This window comes from Sus scrofa, chromosome 10, assembly GCF_054392235.1.
Source record: "Sus scrofa isolate SSC_HxYL_T2T_F1_AM1 chromosome 10, Sscrofa_HxYL_maternal_Yorkshire_Landrace_v2.0, whole genome shotgun sequence".
Lineage (NCBI taxonomy): Eukaryota > Metazoa > Chordata > Mammalia > Artiodactyla > Suidae > Sus > Sus scrofa.
Window position 1 is genome coordinate 11,046,736 of NC_139392.1, and position 25,691 is coordinate 11,072,426.

Genomic DNA, 25,691 nt, shown 5'->3' on the forward strand with positions numbered 1-25,691 from the left:
ATGATATTAGGACCATGACTAGAAAGTGGCAAAACAGCTAGATGATTTGTTTGAGTCATTCAAAAACCCATCATCTATATGTTATCTTCATTTCTGGATGTTCAAAAGGCACTAAGCTTTGGAGAATTTCACTTTGGTTTCTACTTTCCAACTCTAGGCATGTATTTCTGACCTTTCACTCTGAGGGTTAAAAAAAAAGGTGCAAATGAACCTCAACTGAAACTTTATGCCTTACATAAAATTAACTCAAAACATGTCATGGGGACTTCGATGTTAAATGTAAATGCACTACAACTTTTGGGGAAAAAAACAGAAGAAAATCTTTGGTACCTAGAGCTAGGTGAAGCGTTTTTAGACTTGACACCAAATAAAGTAAAATCCATAAAAAAGTAAAACTGATAAATTAGACTTCATCAAAATTAAGAACTTTAACTCTCTGGAAGACCCTGTGAGGAGAATAAAAAAGATGAAGCTGGAGTTCCCATCGTGGCACAGCGGAAACGAATCCGACTAGGAACCATGAGGTTTCGGGTTCGATCCCCAGCCTCGCTCTGTGGGTTAAGGATCCGGCGTTGCCGTGAGCTGTGGTGTAGGTTGCAGACATGGCTCGGATCTCGCATTGCTGTGGCTGTGGTGTAGGCCGGCAGCTGTAGCTCCGATTCAATCCCTAGCCTGGGAAGCTCCATATGCCGCGGGTGTGGCCCTTAAAAAGACAAAAGATAAAAAAAAAAAAAAAAAAAAAGAAAAGAAAAAAAAAGAAAAAGAAAAAGATGAAGCTATATATTGGGAGAAAACCTTTGCTAACCACATATCCAATAAAGGTCTTATGTCTAGAATCTGTAAAGAACTCCCCAAACTCAATAGTAATAACATGAATAGTCAATCAGGGAATGAGCAAAGGATTTCACATTTCACAGAGAAGGACCTACAGATGGGCACCAAACACATGACAAGGCGATCAACATTGTTTACCATCCAGGTGATGAAAATTAAAACCATGGACGTCACTCCATCCTATCAGCCCTTAAAATAAGAAGCAGTGACAGCGCCAAATGCTGCTGGGAACGCAGAAAGCAGATCGCTTACATGCTGGTGGGAATGAAAATGTCACAGTCACTCTAGAAAATAGTGTGGCAGTTTCTTTAAAAACGCAGCGTGCACTTACTGCACAATTTAGCCATTGTAGCTTTGGGCATTTATCCCAGAGAAATGAAAACTAATTTTCACACAAAAACCTGTACATGAATGTTCATAGGAGCTTTATTGGTAATAGCCTCGAACTGGAAACAACCCAAATGTATTTCAACAAGTGACTGGGGGAAAAAAAAACCAAAAAAACCTGTGATGCGAGCATAACAAGACTGTTATCGAGCAGGACGGGCAAAAGCTGGGGTCCATCTAAAGGAAATAAGGCTGAGTTTTAAAAAACCAGCCTCAAAATGCTGCTTTATAAAATCTCATTTACCAACATTCCAGAAATGACAAAAATTAGAGAGGTGGTCTCTGTAGAGATGGAAATGCTTGACAAAGGTCAGACAAGGAAGGATAGAGGTGTGGCTGTGCAGGGGTAACAAAAGGATATTGATTTTTGTGTCTGGATCCGCAGTGACGGCTACATGAATCTACCCACGTGATAAAATCACACCCAATACATTGATACACTGGCGTGTACGGCGCCCTGTCGCCCCACCACCACACACGAGTGCTTGTAAAACTTAGGAAATTTGAGTAAGCTTCCTAGATTGTGCCATTTTCATTCTCCCGGTTGTAATATTTTACTACAGTTTTGCGAGATGTCACCACTGAAAGTACAGGTCGAAGGGTGTGTGAGACCAACTTGCTCGATATTCCTGCCACTTTCGGTGAACACGGAATTCTTTCAAGATAAGAAGTTCAAAGAAAAGTCATTTGCTGGACTCAGTTTGAGATCGCAGCGTGTATTGTTAATAAGGATGTATTTATTTCTGCTGGGAATAAAAGCATTAGTTCCAAAACAATGCATAAGAAGCTAGGAACACAGGGAGTTCCCATTGCGGCTCGGCGGGTTATGAATCTGTCTAGTATCCATGAGGGAATGCGGGTTCCATCCCTGGCCTCGCTCAGTGGGTTAAGGATCCATCATTGCTATGGCTGTGGTGTAGGCCAGCAGCTACAGCTCCCTTTTGACCCTTAGCCTGGGAACTTACATATGCTGAGGGTGCGGCCCTAAAAAAAATACCAAAAAAAAAAATTTGGCTGTCGTGGAAATGCATTGGTAACTCATTTAGAAATTCACGTATGATAGAAATTTTTAATAAGTATTCTGCTTGCTTTTAAAAAAATGAATATAATTATAAGAGAGTGAGAAGGAGAGCAGAGGTAAATGCTACCAAAACACACGGCAAACCTCAGAGCCTGGTCTCAAATTCCTTTGGCTTTATTGTTATAGCAGCAACAGCAGTTTCTTCCAGGTCTAAGCCTAGAAAAGACAATAACAGTTGAAAATATGCAAAAAGTAATAAATCTACTTTTTCCTCAAAAAGTTTCAATCATATTTTTAAAATTTCTCATTTTATATTATCCATGTTGGAATTTACTTAGGCCTCAAATCAGAAGTTTTTTTTGGAGAAAGAAAGGCAGTTCAGGAACAAAACTAAGATGCGGATATTCTCACCCTTTCATATAAATAGATAAGCAAATTCTGAAACCTTTCTATGTCTTTTTAGCCATGATAGTACATATGAACTACATGGGTATGCATATATATATATACACACACACACATTATATATGTGTGTTCATATAATGCATATATATATAAATATATAAAATTTGGGGGGAGTTCCTGTCGTGGCTGGGGAGTTCACATCATGGCTCAGCAGAAATGAATTGGACTAGGAACCATGAAGTTTCGGGTTTGATCCCTGGCCTCGCTCAGTGAGTTAAGGATCCAGCCTTGCCATGAGCTGTGGTGTAGGTCGAAGACGTGGCTCAGATCCTGCGTTGCTGTGGCTGTGGTGTAGGCCGGCAGCTGTAGCTCCGATTGGACCTCTAGCCTGGGAACCTCCATATGCTATGGGTGCGGCCCTAAAAAGCAAAAAAAAAAAATTTGGATGGTTCAAAAAAAGTCATGATTTATTAAGAACCTTCAAAAAAGTGCAAAATTTGTACAATTTTTTTTGAATGTCACTATTCATTAAAGCAATAGGGGACTTGTTTAAAAGTGATAAAACATCCACACGAAGAGTCTTATGCTGTAAACTGAATATGTCAGATTTCAATATTTTACTGTGGGGGAATCTCTAGAATACATTCAATAAAATATACAGACTAGAGAAATGCATGTAACGTAGCCATCATGTAGCTAAAATGGGGGCCTACATAAGTCCATATATGTATTTGCTTATCTTTTAAAAATCGAAGGAAAAACAAACATTTAAAGATTGGTTTCTTAGAGGGGCGTAGAGAACGAGGTGAAGGTTCCAGGGACAGAAACTCAGCGTCTCTTCAGTGACCTCATGTTGCAGATCTGACATTGAAACGTATGCACGGCTTACATAATCCTTCAACAAAACTGAAAAGGAATCCTTCAAACTGGAAAGGAAAATGAACCACGTGGCACTGACTCCGCACAGCGTTGGTGGCACATCCTTACAGAGAAGAGCTGAGGACCGAAGGCGCAGGGGTGTCCTTGTACACGCCACGTGGGACAGAGCTTAAAGACGGAGCTGCCAAACATTCTTTAACTTTGAAAAATGTTTTGGAAGTATATTTTCGATGTTCGTATTAGCATTATGATTGGGCGGCAATAATTGGACATTGGATATTAAAGCATTATCAGTTTTTTAGCTGCAATTCCATATTTATTTATTTATTTATTTTTCTTTTCTTACCATACCCACAACATGTGGAAGTTCCCAGGCCAAGGACTGAACCCGCACCACAGCTGCAACCTGCGCCACAGCCGTGGCCACCCCGGATCCTTAACTCACTGTGCCATGTGGGAACTTCCACTTTGAGTATTATTTTTTAAAGTCTCCATCTTTTGGAGAAACATGCTAGAATATTTACAAATAAAATAGTACGATGCCTATTTGCTTCACAACCATCCAAGAGGAGGGTCGTGGGTGAAGGGTAGTTGAAAGATGGCCATGAGTGGGCAATTTCTGAACCTGGGTGATTAGGGCATAGGAGTCACTACCTTACTCTTTTTAACTTTGTGTTAATTTGAAACTTTTCAAGGTAAAATATTAAAAATGTCAATTAAGTCACAGGAGACATTTTAAAAGAAGATGTATATTTTTCTTCAGTACTGAAGATGATGGTCTCTGTGGAAACTCGTTCTGGGTAAGCCCAGGGTGATTTTTAAAAATTGCAACAGCAAATGCCTTCCTCAACTGCTTTCCATCAAGGCTCGTTATTTTACTTTATTTCAGACTACAGGAGTACAGCAGTCCAGTATGAGATTTTTGAAAATCATCTTCAATTGTACAAATATAAGAAAAGCAAATTAGTTTTTCCTTGGGTATGGAAGAAAACCCAGCCTTTTAGCTATTAGCTTTATGTGAGAAAGTGCAGAGAAACACAGAAGCACGCACTTCCAGCTCCTGCTTGCCTGGTCCTGTTGACAGAATCTCATCAGCTTCCTCTCCTGGAGAGAAAGACCGTGACTCAGCCATTAGCAGGCCTGGGTGTCAGTCCTGGCTCTGATTCTCCTGAATTTGCATCTATTTCACTGTCATATGACAAGGCTATACCCATTTCATAAGGCAATTGTGAGGCTTAAATTAAAAAAAAAAAAAAAAAAACAACTAAGATGGTGCCTGGAAATCAGCAAGTTCTCGATACATATTTCCTTTTTAAATTATTTTATTTTCAAGGGAAAATCAACCAACGTGCATGCCCCCAGGTAGAACAGAAGACTTGTTAACAGGCATCGATTTAACCAACTTGTTAGATAAACTGACACACTTCCTCCTCCTGTTAAGGCCAAGGTGTGCCAAAGTTCACAGCTAGTAAGTTATCTAGAGTATACAGTCAACTCCATGGACTCCTGCCCCATAGTTACCAAGATTTAGTCTTGTTTCTTCCCAAACGTGAGTTTATGCAAGTTATACTCATTTAGGTGGTTATACAATTTAATGAACTTTTATGCAACCTCATGAAATAAACTACAAAAGATAGAGAATTGTTGTTTTGGTGAAATCTGAATGTCAAGTTTCAGAAAGATTTGAAAAAAAACTGGTGGGTAAAATGCTTCCAATCAGTTGGTGAATGTGAAACAAAGGTTGGGAAACAAATTTTTAAAAATCTTCAAAAATTCATACATTATTTGGTATTTAACTCAAAACTCTTGCTTCCCTTTGAAGAAAGCCAAACTTGGAATCACAGCCCATAGATTATAAAAGCAGTATGTGGTTTATACGAGAAAGAATAGACAATAGATCCACATGCACGAGGTCTTAGTTCTATTTCAAAGACTGGTACATTAATACGTTTTGGTTAGAATAAAATTTCAAAATAAGGTTTTAGGTAAATATACAATTGTAAAACCTTGTTTGTTTTACTTTACATGACATTTTTGGATTGAGAAATATCAGTTGCATCAGATAAGTGGTCTTCTGTCTGTGTAGACGTCGCTGACTCTGTTGGCATGCTGACGTGATAAGTATTTATATTCTTCTCTCTTGATCTTTATTTTTCTTCCTGTATTTGGTCCTCTGGTCTTCCCAGTGCTTCCCCCTTAATGTCTTCATTACCTCTGTTTCTTACTTGGTTCTCACCCTTGATCTGCTTGATGCTCTGAATAGGTATGTCGTGCCACTCAGTTTAGTAATCCTGCACTCTTAATACATCATCTGATCCAGATTTTTGCCTTAATACCATAACTTCAGTTTACCACCAGTGGCATTCCAGTTCATCTAATTGGTGTCATGAAATACATCTCTGCTAGTTCTGGTTTTTCTGATGATTCTACCTGGCATTGAACCCATGTTTGAATGATCCACCTGAAAAATCACAGTGGGGGAGTTCCCGTCGTGGCGCAGCAGAAACGAATCCAACTAGGAACCATGAGGTTGTGGGTTCAATCCCTGGCCTCGCTCAGTGGGTTAAGGATCCGGCGTTGCCATGAGCTGTGGTGTACATCGCCAGTGAAGCTCGGATCCTGCGTGGCTGTGGTGTAGGCCGGCAGCTGTAGCTTTGATTCGACCCCTAGCCTGGGAACTTCCATATGCTGTGGGTGGGACACTAAAAAGCAAAAAAAAAAAAAAAAAAAAAAAAATCACAGTGGGTATGTTCGGGAGAAAACTTGTTGCCAGAGAGTATCTAATTATAATAGAAGAATTAATTATTAGTTTTTTTGTTTCGTTTTGTTTTTCACTGCCATCCTCTTAGCATTGTAATAATCCGTACAGGTTTGGACAATGAACAGTTGAGCAGTTATTACATGCCAAGAATTGTATTGACCAACTCCTATTTAATGCATCAACTTTATGAAGGACATACAGTTATCTTATCATAAAGGAGATAAATCTGAGACACAGAGGAGTTTAGTGGTTTGCCTAATATCAGAGAGCCAGAGCATCACAGTAAGCAAGAAAGCAGATTTGAATCTGCACCGGTGTGACTATAAAGCCTAGACTTTTAACCCTTTAACAGCAGGTTCTTAATGCTGTACACTCTGTTAAAGCAAATGCTTTATGATTTAAATTAAAGGGGAAAACACAAGTTAGTAATTCACTCATTATTCATTTACCCATTTAACAAATCTATTGAACCCCTACTATTTGTTAGGCACTGTTTCTGTTTATTTTTTCTTTTTCATTATGGTTATTATAGGATATTGAATATAGTTCCCTGTGCTCTGCAGGAAGACTTTGTGGTCTATTTTATATGTAGTAGTGTGTATCTGATAATCCCCCAAACTCCTGATTTATCCCTCCCCCCGGCCCCCTTTGGTAACCATAAGTTTGTTTTTTATGTCTGCGAATCTGTTTCTGTTTTGTAAATAAGTTCATTTATATCCTTTTTTTAGATTCCACATACAAATGCTATCATATGATATTTACCTTTCTGACTTCACTTAATATGACAAAATCCCTAGGTTCATCCATGTTGCTGGAAATGGCATCACTCCATTCTTTTTTATAGCCGAGTAGCATTTCAGTATACACATACCACATCTTCTTTATTCACTCTGTGGACGGTCGTATGGATCTTTAGGATGTTTCCATATCTTGGCTATTATAAGTAATGCCAAGCACTGTTCTTGATGCTTCTGAAAATACAGAGATGGAAGACAAAGTCAATGCCTTCTTAAAGCTTAAATTCCACTGAGGAAGATTATAAACAAACAAACATATAAATACAAAACACATGAATGTCAGATAACACTAAGTTATTGAACTAGTAGGGTAGATTTTGTTAGGTCCCTTGAAGAACTCACAATTTGGTGGAGGAGACGAAACATGAATATACAAAGAGTTAAATGGTTAAAAGTGTCAAGCAATCTAAATAATATAAGAATCAAAACAAGGCTTGAAGGTTAATTTCTAGTACTGTGGAAATCAAACAATAGACGTGTGGAAGAGGGAAGATTGCTCTGGGCTGCCGTGTTTTGCAGAGAAGGCTGCAGAGTAGATACTGTTTGGCTGCTTGGAGGGAGGAAGGTATTCTGGGGCAGTGAAAACAAGTTAATTGTCTCAATGAGACAACTGAAAGTTCATTTTTCTGCTGATAGTTGCTAAACGTGACAGATTTAAAGAGTGTAAGTTTGGCCCTCATGGCTCTTAACACTAAATCTGAAGTCCCATTCAATTTCATCAGCCTGACCTCAAAAACATCAGCATGGTGCCTAGAGGTTCATGCATCAATTTCTGAACCTCACCAGATGGATGTGCTTTTTAAAAAAATGCAAACCAAACACCGCATTTACCATGCCCTGTAGAGTATGAAAACCTAGCTGACGTTCTCATTGACTCATCATCCGTCTCCTTTAATATGTCATCCATCATTTGCTCTCATTTCCCTTAAGAGCTTGTGAAAAGCTGGAGTGCAAATGGCCAAGAAGCCGAACGCCTTCCATTATTCCTCTAATGGGAATACAAGGAGGAAGTCACGTTCCTTTGACAACAATGGCAGATGCACAACCGAGCCTTGAAGCAGGATGAATCGCAATGTGATTTTGAACTGGTGGAGCCTTCCTCTGAGGGGAGAGCACTGTAATGCTGGTTGAGCGGAGGATGCAGCTCTGTGTCCATCCAAGGATTGGTGTCTTTTAAAAAAAAGTGCTGCCACGTCACCTTTCGGGAAAGGAGCCTCTCTGTCCATTCTGCCTGGAATTTGAGCAGATGTCCCGAAGAGCAGGGCCAGATCCTTTCACACATTCCCTGGAAATCCTAAAAAGGTAAACTTGAAATTAATCCTGTGGGTCAAGTTGACGGAAACATATGTGGGGGAAGTGAGAGAATGTATTTTCAAGGAATGAAAAGGAGGTGGTAGGTGGCTTTTTGCTGGTATTGATAGAGAAGCTGAGGCAAGAACAATGGTATATTTTTAAAAATGCAACCAACGAGATATCCCCACTTAACTGTTATTTAACTTCAGCAATGCCTTAGGTGTCAGAGACACATTTAGAGGAAGGCGAGTCAAATTTAATTTCCAGGGCTCAACGATTGCCCAGGGAGCCTTGCAGCCAAAGATTCAGCTGCCTTCTGAGTGGACTGTTTTTCCACTTGAGATTTTTTTCAGGGACTTCTTGGGGGATGGGAGCGAGGGTATGGTGTTGAGATAAAGATACAATTCCCAAGTATTTGTGACCTATCCACACTTCCATGATTTAGAAGCATTTGATCTCATCAGGGGTGGTGTGTTCTAAAATCCAAAACTTTTCAGAATTAAATATAGTCAATATGCCCGACACTAAAATAAACCTAACATTAATTCAACGAGTTAATGTTCAGTGCTGAGTGTTTAATAAAAGTCACTATGTTATATGTCATTGGAAATATAAAGGCATTATATACATCCTTAGAGAAGTGCCCATCTTACTAACGTCCAAAACAGAGTCCAATAAAAGAAGCAAAAAAATGTTCATAGAACTTTAGTGGCTGGGCTTATGTACACATACGTGTTTCAAAAAACCTACCAACGTCCAATGCAATCAAATAAGATTTTCTATAAGGGAGTCCAGCTTACAAGAGGTGAGATTCTAAATCAGAGCAAAAAGGAAAATGGTAAAATCGGAGTTCCCATTGTGGCTCAGCAGTAATGAACCTGACCAGTTCCATAAGGATGCAGGTTCGACGATCCCTGGTCCCACTCAGTGGGTTGAGGATCCAGCGTTGCGGTGAGCTGCGGCGTAGGTCGCAGACTCGGCTTGGATCCAGCATTGTGGCTGTGGTGTTGGCCAGCAGCTATAGCTCTGATTCGACCCCTAGCCTGGGAACTTCCATATGCCATGGGTGTGGCCCTAAAAACAAACAAAACAAAACAAAACAAAACAAAAAACAAAAAAAAAGAAAAAAGAAAATGGTAAAATCCTATTGTGTCTCATTTTGTTGTGCATCCTTCTACCTTCTCATAATATGAGCATCAGAGCCAAGTTTTCCTCTAGCTCTGGAAAACGCTGCTGCTGCTTGCCGTGCCCAGCAACAAGAGCTGATTTGTGTTTGAGGACCTTCCTCAGATCTGCCCTTAGACTTGGGTGAGAGAAAGTCACACAGTTTTATTTTTTTTAAGTAAAGAAAAAATATATGACTGTTTCTGCCACTTGGGACCCAGGGCTCAGTGCTGGTCCAGCATGATCAATAGCCAGAGCTGGCCACAAAATTTGTGGGGCTGAGTGCAAAATAAAAATGTCTCCCTTACAAAAAGAAGGGGAAAAGTGCTATGAAAGATACATACGAAGATATTTGTTTCCTTCCTCCTCTAGTCTCTCTCTCTCTATCGACTTGGAATGGTGTTTTTTAATGTGCTCTTCAACAGTATCTCAAGTAAGGAAATTTAAAATTTTAAACTATTAGTGTGCATCTTACCTTTCCTTTTTCTATTGCACAATGACAGTTGTAAATGTGAACATTGGGGCATTTAGCTTGTAGGCAGAATTAATGAAATTACACATTCTGCATTTTCGAGGCTCCAGCCCTGGAGTGGGACAGGAAAGACAACACTTGATCTTAGCCAAAAGGCCGAGAAGCGATGGGACAGGAAACAGGAGCCAGACTCAGAGGTGAGAGGAAGGCGGAAAGGACACTGCCCCACTGGGGGTGGAGTGAGCTAAGGAAGAGCTTGCTGTGGAGATCCTGGCTGGGTGGGAACCCTTCTTTCTCTCCAAGGACACGCACGTGAGGGACTCTTGCATAAAGAAGTACTGTCTCCCGGAGTTCTGAGCTTCCCATTTATGGTTCTGGAGCTATTTAAGAATAAGCGTGCTACTGTCAACCACGGGCGCATTAGGTGAGAGATATGTTCACATGACTGAATATTCATTTTGCTGTTAAATTCGTCAAGTGTACATCTAGGGATAAGGTGCATCAAATGTGACTGCAATTCTTTGCACGGGCAGCTAAATGCATACCGAGTTCTGGAAATGCGAGTAGTCTTTTCATTCAAAAACTGATGACAATGACATTTTCAAACCTTTCCAGTTTTACTTAAATACTTTGGTTTAGATTTCGGATAAGCATGAATTACAGTTTATATCATGTCTTTTAATTTTAATGGATCCTTTTTTTGGGGGGTCTTTTTAGGGCTGCATCCATGGCATATGGAAGTTCCCAGGCTGGGGGTCCAGTGGGAGCTGCAGCTGCCGGCCTGCACCACAGCCCCAGCAATGCCACATCCGCATCTGCGACCTGCACCACAGTTCATGGCAAAGATGGATCCTTAACCCACAGAGCGAGGCCAGGGATCCAACCTGCATCCTCATGGATTCTAGTCAGGTTCATTACTGCTGAGCCACAACGGGAACTCCTCGATGGATACTTTTTAATATTTTAGAAGGATAACCTTGAAAACATATATAAAAATACATTTCTTTCCTTTTTTCACATTTATTTATTTATTTTGGCCACTCCATCCCAGGCAAGGGATCACATCCAAGCTGCAACTGTGACCTACTCCATAACAGTGGCAATATCAAATCCTTTCACCGGCGCCGCCAGGCTGGGATTGAACCTGTGTCCTCACGTTGCAGGGACACTGCCACTCTCCATTGCATCACAGCAGGAACTCCTTTACATTTACTGTAATTTACTTTTTTAAAAATTATTTTATTTTATTTTTTTTTTTTGCGACACCTGCATCATGTGGAAGTTCCCAAGCCAGGGATAGAGCCTGTGCCACAGCAGTGACAACTCTGGATCCGAAGCCACTGAGCCACCAGGGAACTCCTACGTTTTTATGTATGTAGCATTTGTTTATATTTTATTTTGTGCTAAAACACTGTTAGATTGAAACAAAAATTTTGGAATACTATTGTTTGTAACAATGTAACTAGTGACTTTGCTGAAACAAAGAAAAGAGTGACATATTTTTATGGGATAAACGCATAATACTTTGTCTATTGTTTATATCTTTGCCTTATTACTCATCCAGGCACCACCAGTCCATAAACAGGATATCCCCATGTGCATAATAATAATTAAATTCCATGGACTTTGATGTTTGGCCAACTCTAAATCATATAAAAACCACAGCTTTACTCACATTTATTTTTTCACTTTTGTCAATATGAAGGTATAATTTTCAAGGTTCAGAGGATAGATTCTTTTTTTTAACCCAACTCTTTGTTAACTTGATCCATAACTTTTAAGTATTTAGATGTGGCTTACAGGCCTCTATTGCTAGACTTTCCCTGGGCCTCAACTGTTAGCTGAAAGCCTGTTATTTTCTTAAAAATTTGTCTCTTGATTTAGAAAAATCTCACTTGTAGAAGAGAGTTGATCTTCATGAATGGGGACAGTTGAAGGAGTACAGATTCAAATTTTTCTCCTTTTAGGCTCACTCTGGGGTATGGACTCCCTGGGCTTGGAACAGCCGATAAAATGTTTTGCACTGCTAGGCTGATTTTTGTCTTTGAGCAAACCCACACAGTTGAATATTGTTAAGTTAAATGTAATGATAACACTACTGCAGTCTAACGAAAATACTGAAGGGATGAAATGCTTCATAATTAATTCGTTCTTTTATTAAATTTAGTGGATTGCTGCTTGGCTCTGATTTTAGTATTTTACCTTCACCTGTGTAGTGATTCATTCAACAGAACTTACTTGCTGGGCATAGAGGACACAAATACAAATAAGATGTTCCATTTTCACTTTTGGCAAGATGCTGGAATAGGGACTATGAATGGGCCGTCGCTACAAAATAACTAGTCAGGCCTTTTAATAAATTACAGTCTTTATAGAAAATAAGAGGGGACTTCCACACAGCCTTTCCTGTGTCAAAAACTGTAAAGCATCTGAGATTCTACCCTGCTTTCAAGATAACAAGGTGCCTGCCAGGTTCATGGATGCTGGCCGAGGACATGAGACACATGAGTCAGAGACAATGCATATTATCACTCACAACACAGCAAACAGCAGGAGCTTCATGTTTTTATAAGTTTTCTTGTCCTTCGAGCCTCATGGGATGGCAGAGCAGCCCAGGTCAATGCAGTGGATTTATACTATAGCCGAGGAATGCTCAGATTACAAAAACACCGTCTTTTAAAGGGATCGCTAGCAAACTTGCTCAACTTTTTCCTATAAGGAGATATTGTGTTTACGACTCTAGATAAATCTGCCAAGTAAAACTGCACTAAATAGAGAGAGCATCTATATCTTCCAAGGAAAGGTAGTTCAGAACAAAACCCGTCAATATAAGTGGTGTGACCTTGAGCAATAATACCTTCGAAGTTAGTGAGGAGGCAATAACCCAGGGCTACCTACTTTGCAGGGCCAGCCTCAAGTCATCACAGTAAGGTGAATACTGCAACAAAGTGAGTCACACATAGTGTTTGCTTTCCTAGGACATATAAAATTATGTTGATCCTATAGTGTAGTCTATTAAAAGTGAAATTGCATTATGTCTGAAGAAACAATGCACATACCTGAATTAAAATAGTTCACTTCTGAAATCTGCTAACCATCAACCGATCCTTCAGCGACTCATCATCTTTTTGTTGGTGAAGGGTCTCGCCTCGACATTGCTGGCTGCCGATTGATCTGGGTTGTGCTTGCTGAAGGCTAAGGGGTCTGTGGCAATTTCTTAAAATAAGACCATGAACGTCACCGCATCAACTGGCCCTTCCTTTGTGACTTAGCAGGAAATGCTGTTTGATCGCATTTTGCAGCAGAACGTCTTTCAAAGTTGGAATCAGTCCTCTCCAATCTTGCCTCTGCTTTATCAGCTAAGTTTATGTCATATTCTAAATCCTTTGTTGGCAACAATCTTCACAACATCTTCACCGAGCGAAGAGTCCATTTCCAGAAACCCCCTTCTTTGCTCATCCATGACAAGGAACTCTTCATCTGTTCCAGTTTTACCATGAGATCACACCAATTCAGTCTCATTTTTAGGCTCTTCTTCTGAGTCTAGTTCCCTGCCATGTCCACCACATTGGCAGTTACTTCCTCTACTGAAGGTAGGTAGGTCTTGAACCCCCCAAAGGCCTCCACGAGGGTTGAAATCACTTTCTTTCCAATGCCTGTTAATCTGGATATTTTGACCTCTTCCTATGAATTATGGATGTTCTTCATGGCTCTGGAATGGGGACTCCTTCCCAAAAGATTTTCAATTTATTTTGCCCCCAACCCATCAGAGGCATCACTCTCTATTAGCTATGGCCTTTCAAAATGTATTTCTTAAGTAACGAAACTTGAAAACTAAAATTGCTCCTGGAAGGCGTTCCCATTGTGGCTCAGTGGGTTACAAACCTGACTAGTTATTTCCTGAGGATGCGGGTTTGACCCCTGGCCTTGCTCAGTGGTTCAGTGGGTTAAAGATCTGGCATTGCTGTGGCTGTGGCTGTGGTGTAGGCCAGCAGATGCAGCTCCGACTCAACCCCTAGCCTGGGCACTTCCATATGCTGCAGGTGCAGTCCTAAAAAGCCAAAAAAAAAAAAAAAAAAGATAGCAGAGTGACAGGGATCAATATGACATGTAAAATATTGTCTGTCTAGGTGCTTATATCCTATAGAGGTAGACAGATTAAAATAAAAAATAAAAGAAGGTTATCCCAGCTAGCTATACCTTCAATGAAGGGGAAAAAAATCAGAGTGTAATTTAGGACATCCGTGGAGGAGGTCGGGGTGGGAGGCCACTTTGGGCTCAGTGGCAGACAATGAAACTTGAGCATAACCATAAGCGAGACAAGCCAGGCACACAGAATATCTGGGGGAAGCATATTCCAGGCAGTGGGAACCCCAAGAACAACAGAGGCGAGCGGAAGTCTGCCCCCTTTCAAGCAGCAGAACGTGACTGAGTAACCCAGGGAAGAGTGTGAGGGTAGGACAGCAGGGGCCGGATCCTGGAGGACCTCAGAGACTTCAAGAAAGAGCGTGCACATCCTTTGCAGTACAGTGGGAAACCAGCGGAGGGTTTTTAATTGGGGTGTTGGCATTTTAAGAAGCCTTTCTTGCCTTATGGGGATTTAGCTCCTTGTTGGGGAACAGGAGCGTAGGCAAGACATCGTTTTGAAAGTCTTCCAGGCAAGAGATGATCCTGGGCTCTGGTGGTGACAGCCAGATTGGCGGAATGACTGGATGCAGGATTTTAAAACCCATTGTTCGGAATTCCCATCATAGCGCAGCAGAAACGAACCCGACTAGGAATCATGAGGTTGTGGGTTCAATCCCTGGCCTCGCTCAGTGGGTTAAGGATCTGGCGTTGCCACGGGCTATGGTATGGCTCACAGATGCAGTTTGCATCCTGCGTTGCTGTGGCTGAGGCACAGGCCAGCAGCTGTGGCTCTGATTTGACCCTGGGAATCTCCATATGCTGCAGGTGCGGCCCTAAAAAGCAAAAAACAAACAAACAAACAAAACAAAACAAAAACAAAAACAAAAAGCCATTATTGTATTAGAAATCTAACACACCTTTCACAAGAACCCATATGACTTTAAAGTTTCCAAACTTATCATGGATTCCTGGTAGGACCTTGGCAACATAGCTCTTTCTTCCCTACACTCATGTGATCTGATGACTTAGACCTTCATCCATTCCTAGAACCTACCCAACACGTTCTTTTGGGCCAAACACTCCACCCTTGTCCTCGCACCACTGTCTTCTCATCCTTCAGGACGACACACACAGCGCTTTCTCAGAGGTGGTCCCTAACGACCCTAGATAATACCACAGTCCTCTCCTGCTCTCGTCTTTCCTTTCTTGTCCATCCTACCGAGCATCAAAATGTCTAACTATTTAATTTATCTGTTGACTTGTCTGTCTCTGTCCCTGGAATGGAAACTTCTTGGCAGGGACTACATCTTCCTTGTTCATGGTTATGTTCCAGCACATAAAGTCCTGCATCACCAGTCACAGTTAGCAGTTTGGATGATGAAATATGTGACAAAGCGTATCCGAAGCCCTTTGCATATATGAATGTAAACCTCCTAACAACCCTAAGAGGTTGAATCTATTATAATTCACCTTTTATGGCCGAGGGAATTACAAAGATTTGAAGGGATGTGCTCCAGATTCCACGACGAGTGAAAAAGTACATCTGGGGAGTTCCCTGGTGGCACAGCAGGTTAGGGATATGGTGTGGTCACTGCTGTGGTGCAGGTTCGATCCCTGGCCTGGGAACTTCTGCATGCTACAGGTGCAGCCAAAAAAGAGGCAATCTGGATTCTTGACCATGATCTTAATCTTCCTTCAAGATAATGGGTAAATCAGTGATGGTCATACTTAATCCTCACCTTCTCTCTAAATGATGCTTCCAGCATATTTTTAAACAAAGATAACGGGAGTAGGGGGGTGGGGGGAGGCAGGAAGAATGCGGCTCCCTCTACTTCTCATCCTGTGTTTTCTATAGATCACGTGATGTTTCATGTTTCACTGAGTTCTGTTACATCTAAGCTGCCAGGTTCACCGTCAAACTCATCTCAAATTCTCTGACCAAGTTATTGAGCAATTAAAAAAATAAAAGCAACCTTAAAAAATATTTATAACACAGTGTTCTCCGTTGCCCGTTGGTCACAGACTGATTAATATGCACAGTCATGACTGGGTGAGCCTAAGCCAGTTTTCCCCCAGGCTGTGGCCCCCGGCACCCAGCCCCGGGCTTGGTACACAGTGGGAACTTGATACCTATTTGTTCAATGAATAATGAACACAGCATATGAAACCTATTAGGTGATTTTGGCCTTGGGTCTCATTTGGGGAACTCACATAAACTGCATCCAACAGAGCGTCTGCTACCCACCTGGTCCTGGCTGGCAGAGAAGCTGTAGCACCGAAGCTTTTGGCAGGCGGGTAGGTTGGGGTGGTTCCTGTGTTATCCTGCTGCCGGTCTAGCAACCCTGTGTTTCCTCTCTGACTCTCTGGTCACCCACCTTTGCTCATTCCATGCCTGTTTCCTGCTCAGCCTCTCCAGCCTGACTCACGGTGTGACCTACTTTCCAGGCTCTGCGTCTGCCTTCTGGTTCCCAGACTCTGACGGGCATTCTCCTCCCTGGCACAGAACTCTCGTGGACAGATATCTGGGAATAGCCCCGCCTTGGCATGGCCTGGGGGTATCTCACTTTTCACCCCACCTTCAGCCTGAGCCTGCTCCACCTCAACCCAAAGGGGGGAAAAAAAAATGATGCACTGCCAGCCCTGATGGGTCTCGTCTTAGGTTGGAAGGATCTGTTTTCTTCCACTGCCAGATTCATCTTTGTTCTTAGAACTTTTTGGATGCTTGAATGCCTTGATTTTTTTCTATCTCTTTGGGTAAGCTTAATTCTCCCTTTCTTTTCTTATCTACAGTTTCATCAAAAATCTTGGCTGTTTCAAATATATGTCCAGCCAGTCTGAAGACAAGCACTAATACCTTCCTGCCTTTTGAAAAGCAAAACTCACTGGAAACACAATGTCTCCGTGGTAAGAGCCAAATACTCTGCTAGGCACAAAGCTCTGAGAATCAAGGCAGCTTTTTAAGCTTTTCAATGAGGAAACTAAGTGTAAACTGTGTATACAGCAAAAAAAAAAAATGTCCTTTAATGTTGACAGAAGTCACTTTCTGGAGCTTGTTCCTATTGTATTTCCATGTCTTCATCCTGCTAACTCTCCGATGCCTTTTTTTTTTCCTTCAAAAAGATAACATTCCCAGTACAGTGGTGTACAGTTAGGAAAAGTTTATTTTGCGCGCTTCCAGCATCAGCATCAAAGTCAATGGCATTTTCTACCAAGGAACATCAGCTCCGAATTATCTTTGTCTAGATTATCTAGTGTTTGTTTTTTCCAGATTTTCTTCTCCAAAACTCAGCCTGTCACAAAACATCTTCAGCTTCCATTGGCTGCTGTAGCCTAGTTAATTTTTTTTTTCTCCAAGAGAAGGAAAATTGACTCGGAGATTAGCTTAACTAAAACACGGGATAGGTTGCTCTAAAGAAAAGTGAATTTCACTGGGTCACAAGAAAAAGAGAGGAATAACTTTGGAGGCTCTATTACTATTATATTATTGATACTATTGATATTATTATTATTATTACAACTACCATCACGATTACTCCTATTCGTATTTGGCTCTGTGACCCTTTAAGACAGATCTCACCTTTTCTCTTTCTGTAACATCCAGCTGAGCCAAGCATCGTTTTGGAACTCTTTTTTGAGTTAATTCAGAAGCCATAATTTTCTCCGAATGCTGAGAAATGATTTGGAATGAGGCCATTTCACAGCACTGCAAGGTTGGAAGAGCTCCTTCCAGTTTACCTCATTCAACCACCATCAGTTTTTCTGGTCTCCTAACGTTGCTGCCGAGAGGGTGGTCTGGCCCCTGATGGAACGCTTTGGGATGGTCTGGTCTCTGAAACACTAGGAGGGCCTCGCTTTGATCATCGTTCACCTCATTCCTGAAGCCACTGTAATTGCTCTGTGGTTGGGTGGCCGAACACTCCAAGGGGGTGTAGGTAAGACTTGGGACAGGCCAGCCAAATCCACCTGCACACATTCAATTCGCTGTGGCTGGCAGGAGTCCAGCCTAGATACCATTCATACGAACAGGGGTCTTTTTGAATTCGAGTCTTATCTCCAGGAGCCAGTGAGAACATCCATTGTTCTCCTGCTGCAAGTTAACAGCTCTGCATACTTTAGAAGCAATGAGCCTAAACAAAAAGGAATTTTCTTCCAGTGGTTTGTGTTGGAGCCAGTAGGAGCTATGGAGTGCATGCCGGGTGCAGAAGGATTGAACGGATTTTAGAAAAATCTGTGGCTTATTACTTATTGTGTTACCCTGAGCCCCTCAACCATGCCAGTACTAACCTTTAGCTAGTGCTAACGGTTAGGCAAGGTAGGATTTCTTTGCTTAACCAACAGCTCAAGCTTAATAACTGCCATGACAAATAACTTTGCTCTAGTCTACTAATTACTAAAAGGAATGGCTAGCTGTCTCCTATTTTCTTTTAATCGCTCTGTTTCTCATGTAATTAACCTATTAAACAGCTACGTTTACCTCTAACAGGATGCGGTCATTTGAGGAATCATGTCTTGAGGTGAAACAAATCCTCCTTCATTTCTTGCTGTGTTACAGCTCACTGGTCAGAATTACAAAGAGGGGCATTTACAAGTAAGAACACTGGAGTCCCTGTTGTGGCTCAGTGGGTTAAGAACCCAACCTAGTATCCGTGAGGATGCAGGTTCAAGCCCTGGCCCCGCTCCGTGGGTTAAGGATCTGGTGGTGCCATGAGCTGTGGTGTAGGTCTGAAGCTGTAGCTCTGACTCCACTCCCAGCTCCAGAACTTCCACATGCCACAGGTGTGGCCCTAAAAAGAAAAAAAAAAGGGGGGGGGGCTAAGAACACTGATGACTGATCAGCCACTGAAGCCGTCTTTGGGAAGACGGAAGTCTGGGAACTCCTAGCTACTCAGGGCAGAGTTTAAGTCTGGTGGTCTCTGAGCAGGACCACAGAATCACAGGCTTTGCCGAAAGTTCGATGCCGGGTGTGAACAGCAGCCTCATGACTCATTCAAGGGTGAGCTGGAATGGGGTGATCCAGGCAGAAGACTTTTCAAGAGAAGCAAAACTGTAGCCAAATGACTAGCAGGGCCCAGGAGTGCTGGGGAAACCCAGCTGTCTGTTAGACTTCCCTTCCCCTGCCCCACCACCCTGAAAAAAAAAGGGCTTGTTTGTTCAAAAGGCTCCAGGCAGTGAGTTTACATACAGGATTGGACACATCTGGAAGATGCAATTACTGGGCCTGCAATTAGTAAGCTTGGTATCCACACACATGGAGAAGGTGCATCTCGTGTTCTTACACCTCTGGGAGAGTCTGGCCTTTAAACCTTAGGTCTTCTTTTGTCATTTAGGAAAACTGGTAGCCATTCAATTGTTCATTGGAAGTGAATTCTCCTTGCGGGGATGGAATGTGGCTACCCGGGAGATGATTTCACTTGATCAGACCCAGAAGTCGCCAAGCCTCCCAAAGACGATTTCTTTAGACACAGAATGTTCTATGAGTCTGTGCTTTGACTGCAGAGCCCTATCAGGTGAATAATTATACTGTAACTGTGTTTCAGACAATGTTACTTACGAGCGAAGCAATTTCTGTTTTGAAATGTTACCTTATGGGTGAAAGTCCACTGATCATCCTTCTGGAAGATTAAAAGAAAACAGAACTCAGAAGTTTTTATATGTGTGTGTGTGTATAAATTCCACCATTTAATCTACGTAGAAATGAATGTAATTATATAATTATGGATATGCAATTATAGAAATTTACATACATTTCAGAAAGTCTCCGTCTAGATAAATTTAGATAAATCTCAATCTAGATATGCTTATTATTGACTGCCTGGACTTGAAGGGGGAAACTTTTATGAAAAAAAAAAAAAAAAAAAAAAAAAAAAAAAAAAGGCTGTTCTCATGCCATTTGCAGCCTGGGTGGAATTCAAAAGTATCAGAGTTGGTGAAAAAAACAGCCTTCTTCTCAAAGGTTTCTTGGCCAAGTTTGGATGCCCCAAGAGGCTGAGGCAAACATCTGACCTTCTGGACACATAACGCACTGTCCAAACCATTTGAAGCCGACCCATCACAGGCAACGGCCTCAGCAAAACAGGCGGTATTAAGCACACAAGCCAGGGGGATTCTAAAGACAGGCAGCCTTATACTTCAGTTCCTGCAAGAAATGGTCAAAATTCAAAAATGTTTTCTTTTAACAGAGTTAAATATAGTTGACGTTGAAAGAGCTCATCCTGTGAAACACTTGAGAGTAAAATGTGTTTTACTTTTTTTTTCTTCTTTTCTTTCCCTAAAAATGTGTTGCATTAGACGAACTGGGCTAGGGAAGCCAGGCTGGAATGTTAACCATGCCAGCGGATGGTAAATTGGATAGGAATATGCCTTTCATCTTAATTATAGGCTGGACAAGGGAATGCAATGTATTCCCTGCCATGTCCTAGCGGGAGGAAACTTTCCCAGGGTATTTTTCTTTTGCATTTCTGACTCTTATTGGATTGGAAGCTTGTCCATGTGACCCAGCAGGGTCCACTTTCCATAATAAGGCTAAAAATATGCCAGAAATGTTTTCTTTAGCACAGTTGTATGAGTGTCAAACATGAAAGCGACAGAACTCCTTTTCCTGTGGATTCATTTCACCTTTTCCTGGAGAAAGTTCCACTGTTATCCTACTGTTCTGCTCCAATGTTTTTCTTCTGATAGGCTCTGTAACCTGGCGTGTCATCCCAGATGGAATCATGGTAGACATTTATTCCATGTCCCTGTAAAATACAGATTTTTTTTCTCTCTTTATAGTTATGTCTCTAATGACTCACCTTCAGTAAATCATAGCCCTCAAAATGTCTTTTCCTGTAATAGGAATGCATTGTCACTGAGTCACCGTATTCCTAACCGGTGTCTGTTATGACCAGGGAATTGCTTCTAGAATTAGGGGTAGTCCAGGACGGTAACAGACTCCACCTAACTGGATCAAAAGGGATACTAAGGCGATCGAGAGCCTGTCCTTTAGGCAGGAAGAATTGGGTTGAATCACTGGAGATCCACGTAGTCTTTGATAAACTTTATTCCCAAATCTTTACTTCATCATCAGCAAATTGGGTGCATAAAATGGTTGCAAAAATTCAACGTAATCACGCGTCTGATGTATTCAGCAGAGTGCTGGGGTTGTTTTAAGGAGAAAGTCTGTATGTTTCGTCTCATTTATAATGGATTCCATTGATTAACCATATAGAGATTTCCCAAGTCCGTGGGTGAGAATGACTGTGAATAGGGTCCCAGTCTTCTCCTGATTCCTGGCCATGCCTGACATTCAAACTATTGAGACCCGTGCCTTTCGAATGGAGGCAACTTTGCTCCCCCAGCAGACGTTTGCTTTGGCTGCCATACCTTTGGTGCGGTGCAGACTACTGGTATCTAGTGAGCAGAGCCCACGGAGGTTCCGAAACATTCTATTATGCACAAGACACCCCGGTCCCCACCCGACACCCTCCCCCCATGCCCCCAGCAAAGAATTATCTGGCCAAAATATCAGTTGTGCAGAGGATAAGAAACCCTGGTTCCAAATAAAAGCATTAGGGTCTCTTGCTTGGTCTGGAAAGTGACCAGAGGAAGAAGCAAACCCATTGTATTGCTTTCCATTCCTTGTTTAGTCCAGGAACAGTGCTGAGCCCCTACTATGTTCAGAGCTACCTGATGGAGGGGCTGAGGTAGAGTTTGGGTTTTTGAAGCCATTGTGCTTCTGTAGAGGCTGTGATGCTGGATGATGGGTGATGGACAGTTGGGGGAATTGGCTAAATCCTCCTGATGGTAAATGCATGCATTTAATCCTAGAGATTAAATATAAATTAGAAGCAGCTTTAGATGGTTTAGTATCATTCCTCAGACTAAAGGAGAATTTTCCAAACTCAATTCATCTCCACAGCAAGTTGGTATTTTTACCAATTGAAGGGGCTTTTACTAGCTTGCAGTAATATGTGGAAAGCAGCCTGTCTACAGAATAGCTGCTTCTTCTCCCAATCCAGGCAGTGCCAGATGCCAGGTACAGAGAATGCCAGATTCCTGGCTTACAAAAATGATATTCATTTCAAAGAAGTTAGAAGGCTTGCTTTTATTGAATTCAAAAATTAAACTGAAAATTTTCTTTCTTAATTCAATAAAAGCATTTTGTCCCAACCTCACATGTTTTAAAGCTCCAACTCTCACTTTACTTTTCAGGAAGTGTTATCTGCTTCTGTCAAACTGCAGAGGGGCTGGTTTCAATTTAGAGATCTAAATTTATATGTAATCACACCCATTAGCCAATCACGATTTATAGGGTACATTTTTTCTCCACGTGTTTGTAGTCAGGGTTTTCAGGGTTAGTCGACTTCCTCCTCACTTCCCCTGCTCCGGGTTGTTTGTCATAATTTGCTTATGAGGGCTTCTTTCTGATGCCCCTAAGAGTAAACGCTCACTCAGCTCACCATAGCCAGCTAAGGTGGTTCTGAGATCAGAGGAGGAAATGATCCAGGCTCCTCCTGTCCCTTGAAGCCTATGTTTATGGTTCACGGCAAATTGAGATGTCCTCGGCAACATATTATTCTGTTCTTAGCACTGAGAAATTATTTTGTTTGTGTTCAAGTTAAATTTTTATAAGCAGTCAAATAGCTGATGTCTTTGGCTGATGATTGATTAAAGGCAGAAAAAACTTAGGAAAGCCAGTGGAAAACTATCTATAGAAAGCTGCCCTACAGACAGGACTGTGACATAAACTGTCTTGAATTCCACACAGAATTCAACGGAAGGGCGTTGCATGCCATTGACACTTGACAAACATTTAATCTTTTAATTTGCATACTGGACGGAAACATTACATTCTCCGTGAAATATGGCCTACTCAGTCTGTCTGGAAGGGCCCTGCCTCTTCTGTGAACTCCAATCACGTTTATTGTTTGTACCGATCAATTACTGTTCTACATTCCGAGTTAGCTTTTCATAGCTATGAGTGTTGCCACCACTAACGAGGGATTTTTAGACTTTTTTTTTTTTTTTGTCTTTTAGGGCTGTTCCCATGGGATACGGAGGTTCCCAGGCTGGGGGTCGAATTGGAGCTGTAGCCACCAGCCTATGCCACAGCCACAGCCACACCAGGTCTGAGCCACATCTGCAACCTACATCACAGCTCACGGCAACCCTGTATCCTTATCCCACTGAGCGAGGCCAGGGATGGAACCTGCATCCTCATGGATGCGAGTCAGATTCATTTCTACTGTGCCACAAGAGGAACCCCTGGATTTTCAGACTTTTGATGGCAAAGAATGACTTCCATGCATCTTTATGTATTCCATAAGACCTAACGCATGTCATCACCAACCTTGTCTGTATCCGAGGTGCCTTAAATAAATGCCCATTAATAAATACGCGTCCCCTCCTCCCAGCAAAAAAGAAAGAAAGAAAGAAAGAAAGAAAGAAAACTACACTGCACTTTATTTGAATTGCTACCTTAAGATCACATACAGTAGAGAGACTGGACAGTGGAAAGCCACTGTAAAGGGAATCCACAGATTCTAGGTTTACTCCCAGATGTGACCAAGTAGGTTCACTGGGTCTGTAAATGTCTGATGACTCAGCTGTAAGAGTGGATGGACTGACATCACAATCCCCTCTTAAAGCCACAGCATTCGACAAGTCAGTCAAAATAACACTTCATCCCAGTAGGGGACATGACATAGGAAAGAGGTCTATAACTACACTTAGAGCACATGGAGCCCCGTGAGCGAACAGTCCACTGTTTCTTAGGAAAATTCTCCAAGCAGGGAGGTCCCTTTCGTCTCTAAATTCATCGTGCTCACAGCTCCGTTTCAGAAAGCTGCTGGTGGTGCCTTCCGCCTCTGCTGAAATTCTTCTCACCACATGTGTTCACTGTTCTGATCATCGGCGATTAGATGATGTGGCCACAGAAGCACCGGATACAAAGGTAGCAATGTATATTTTGGCTGGTGGCCCCTGATCCCCGAATATATCTCTTCTTTACTGTTAAGGAAATGGCGGAGCCAATCCTTCTTGAGAAGTTTGTTATGAGAGGAAGTCAGTAGACAGCAGAGTCGTGGGGAAACCAAGAGAACCTTAGGGAACAGGGAATAAATAGAAGGCACGAGGCATCAGAAGCCATAAGAAAACGATCTATGCAGGAAATAAAAGCCTGAGGCACTATTTGCTATAAGTAAGCAGAAACCCTGTAGTCGAGTTAATGCATAGTATCAAATGTCTAGCCACAAGTGACATATCCAGAAAAGAGACAACTCTGGAGACATATATTAAAATCAGAACCAAATTGTTTAGGTTGTAAATCATCATGACTCATGGTATCCATGGCATTAATAAGAATCGAAGATGAGAAGAAAAGAAGGGGATCTTCTTAAATGGGATCCTTTGTAAACAAATGCCATGTGCCTACGAGCCAGTTTGATCCAGGGTCTCTGTTGGTGCCTGTAAAATATGCCTTGATTTTAGTTTTGACCTTGAGTTTCATGAAGTGTAATTATGTTTCAATACAATGTAGTTGCATCATCTCTTAGTGATAAGTGCTAGAACTTATGATATCTCCTATTTTTCCTCCTACTCTTAATCTCTTTTTTTGGGGGGGGGAGTTATATATATATTTAATTTTACTTTATACTTTTTCCATTTTTTAAGAAGTTTTATTGAAGTATAGTTTTTGATGTACAAGGTTGTGATAATTTCTGCTGTGCACCCAAGTGATTCAGTTATACATAAACACACATCCATTCTCTCTCAGATTCTTTCCCCACCTAGGTTATCACAGAATATTGATTAGAGTTCCCTGTGCTGTACAGCAGGTCCTCACTGGCTAATCATCCATATACCTCCGTGTGCACCTGCCAATCCCACACCCCCGGTCCATCCCTTCTTCCCTCACCTGGCCCTTTGGTAACCATAAATTTTTCAAAGTCTGTGAGTCTGTTTCTATTCTGCAAATGAGTTCATTGTATTCTTTTTTTTTTTTAGATTCCACTTATAAGTGATATCATATGATATCTGTCTTTCACTGTCTGCCTAACCTCAGTTATAACATCTAGGTGCATCGATGTTGCTGCAAAGGGCATTATTTCACTCTTTTTTTATGGCTGAGTAATAGTGCACTGTAGATCTGTACCTCACCATCTTTATCCATTCCTCTGTCGATGGATATGCAGGTTGTTTCCACGTCTTGGGTATTGGACATGCTGCTACAATGAACATCTTTTTGAATTATGCTTTTCTCCAGTTACGTGCCAGGAGTGGGATTGCTGGAACACACGGTAGTTCCTCCTCTTTTTTCTCTTCTTCTCCTCCCTCCCCCTCCTTCTTCTCATCTTTGTCTTCATCTTCGTCAGGTCCTACACATGCCTTTTACGTTATAAATATTTGGAGGAAGGGAACCCTTCCTCATATCTCTTTTGTTTTAAGTTTTATTGGAGGATAGTTGACTTACAATGTACTGGTTTCAGGTGTACAGCAAAGTGAATCAGTCTTACATATAAAGTATATCCGTTCTTTTTTCCATGTGGGTTATTACAAACTATTGAGTCGATG

The 25,691-nt window shown here is 41.6% G+C and overlaps 1 protein-coding gene across 49 annotated transcripts in view; it reads right to left on the reverse strand.

Moving 5' to 3' along the window:
• Positions 1 to 2,402: 2,402 nt before the first annotated feature.
• LOC102164422 (uncharacterized) overlaps positions 2,403 to 25,691 on the reverse strand; it is a 412,252-nt gene continuing 388,963 nt past the window's right edge. For 14 of the 49 annotated variants that reach the window (XM_084979138.1, XM_084979137.1, XM_084979120.1 and 11 more), the window contains 2 exons: positions 8,283 to 8,378; positions 4,831 to 7,258 (listed from right to left, as the gene is read on the reverse strand). The gene's annotated coding sequence lies outside the window, so the exon portion shown is untranslated. Of the gene's footprint in view, positions 2,459 to 4,830; positions 7,259 to 8,282; positions 8,379 to 13,072; positions 19,754 to 20,756; positions 20,879 to 23,564; positions 24,221 to 25,691 lie in introns of those variants that run through there. The other 35 variants (XM_084979141.1, XM_084979140.1, XM_084979133.1 and 32 more) reach the window with 5 other exon arrangements.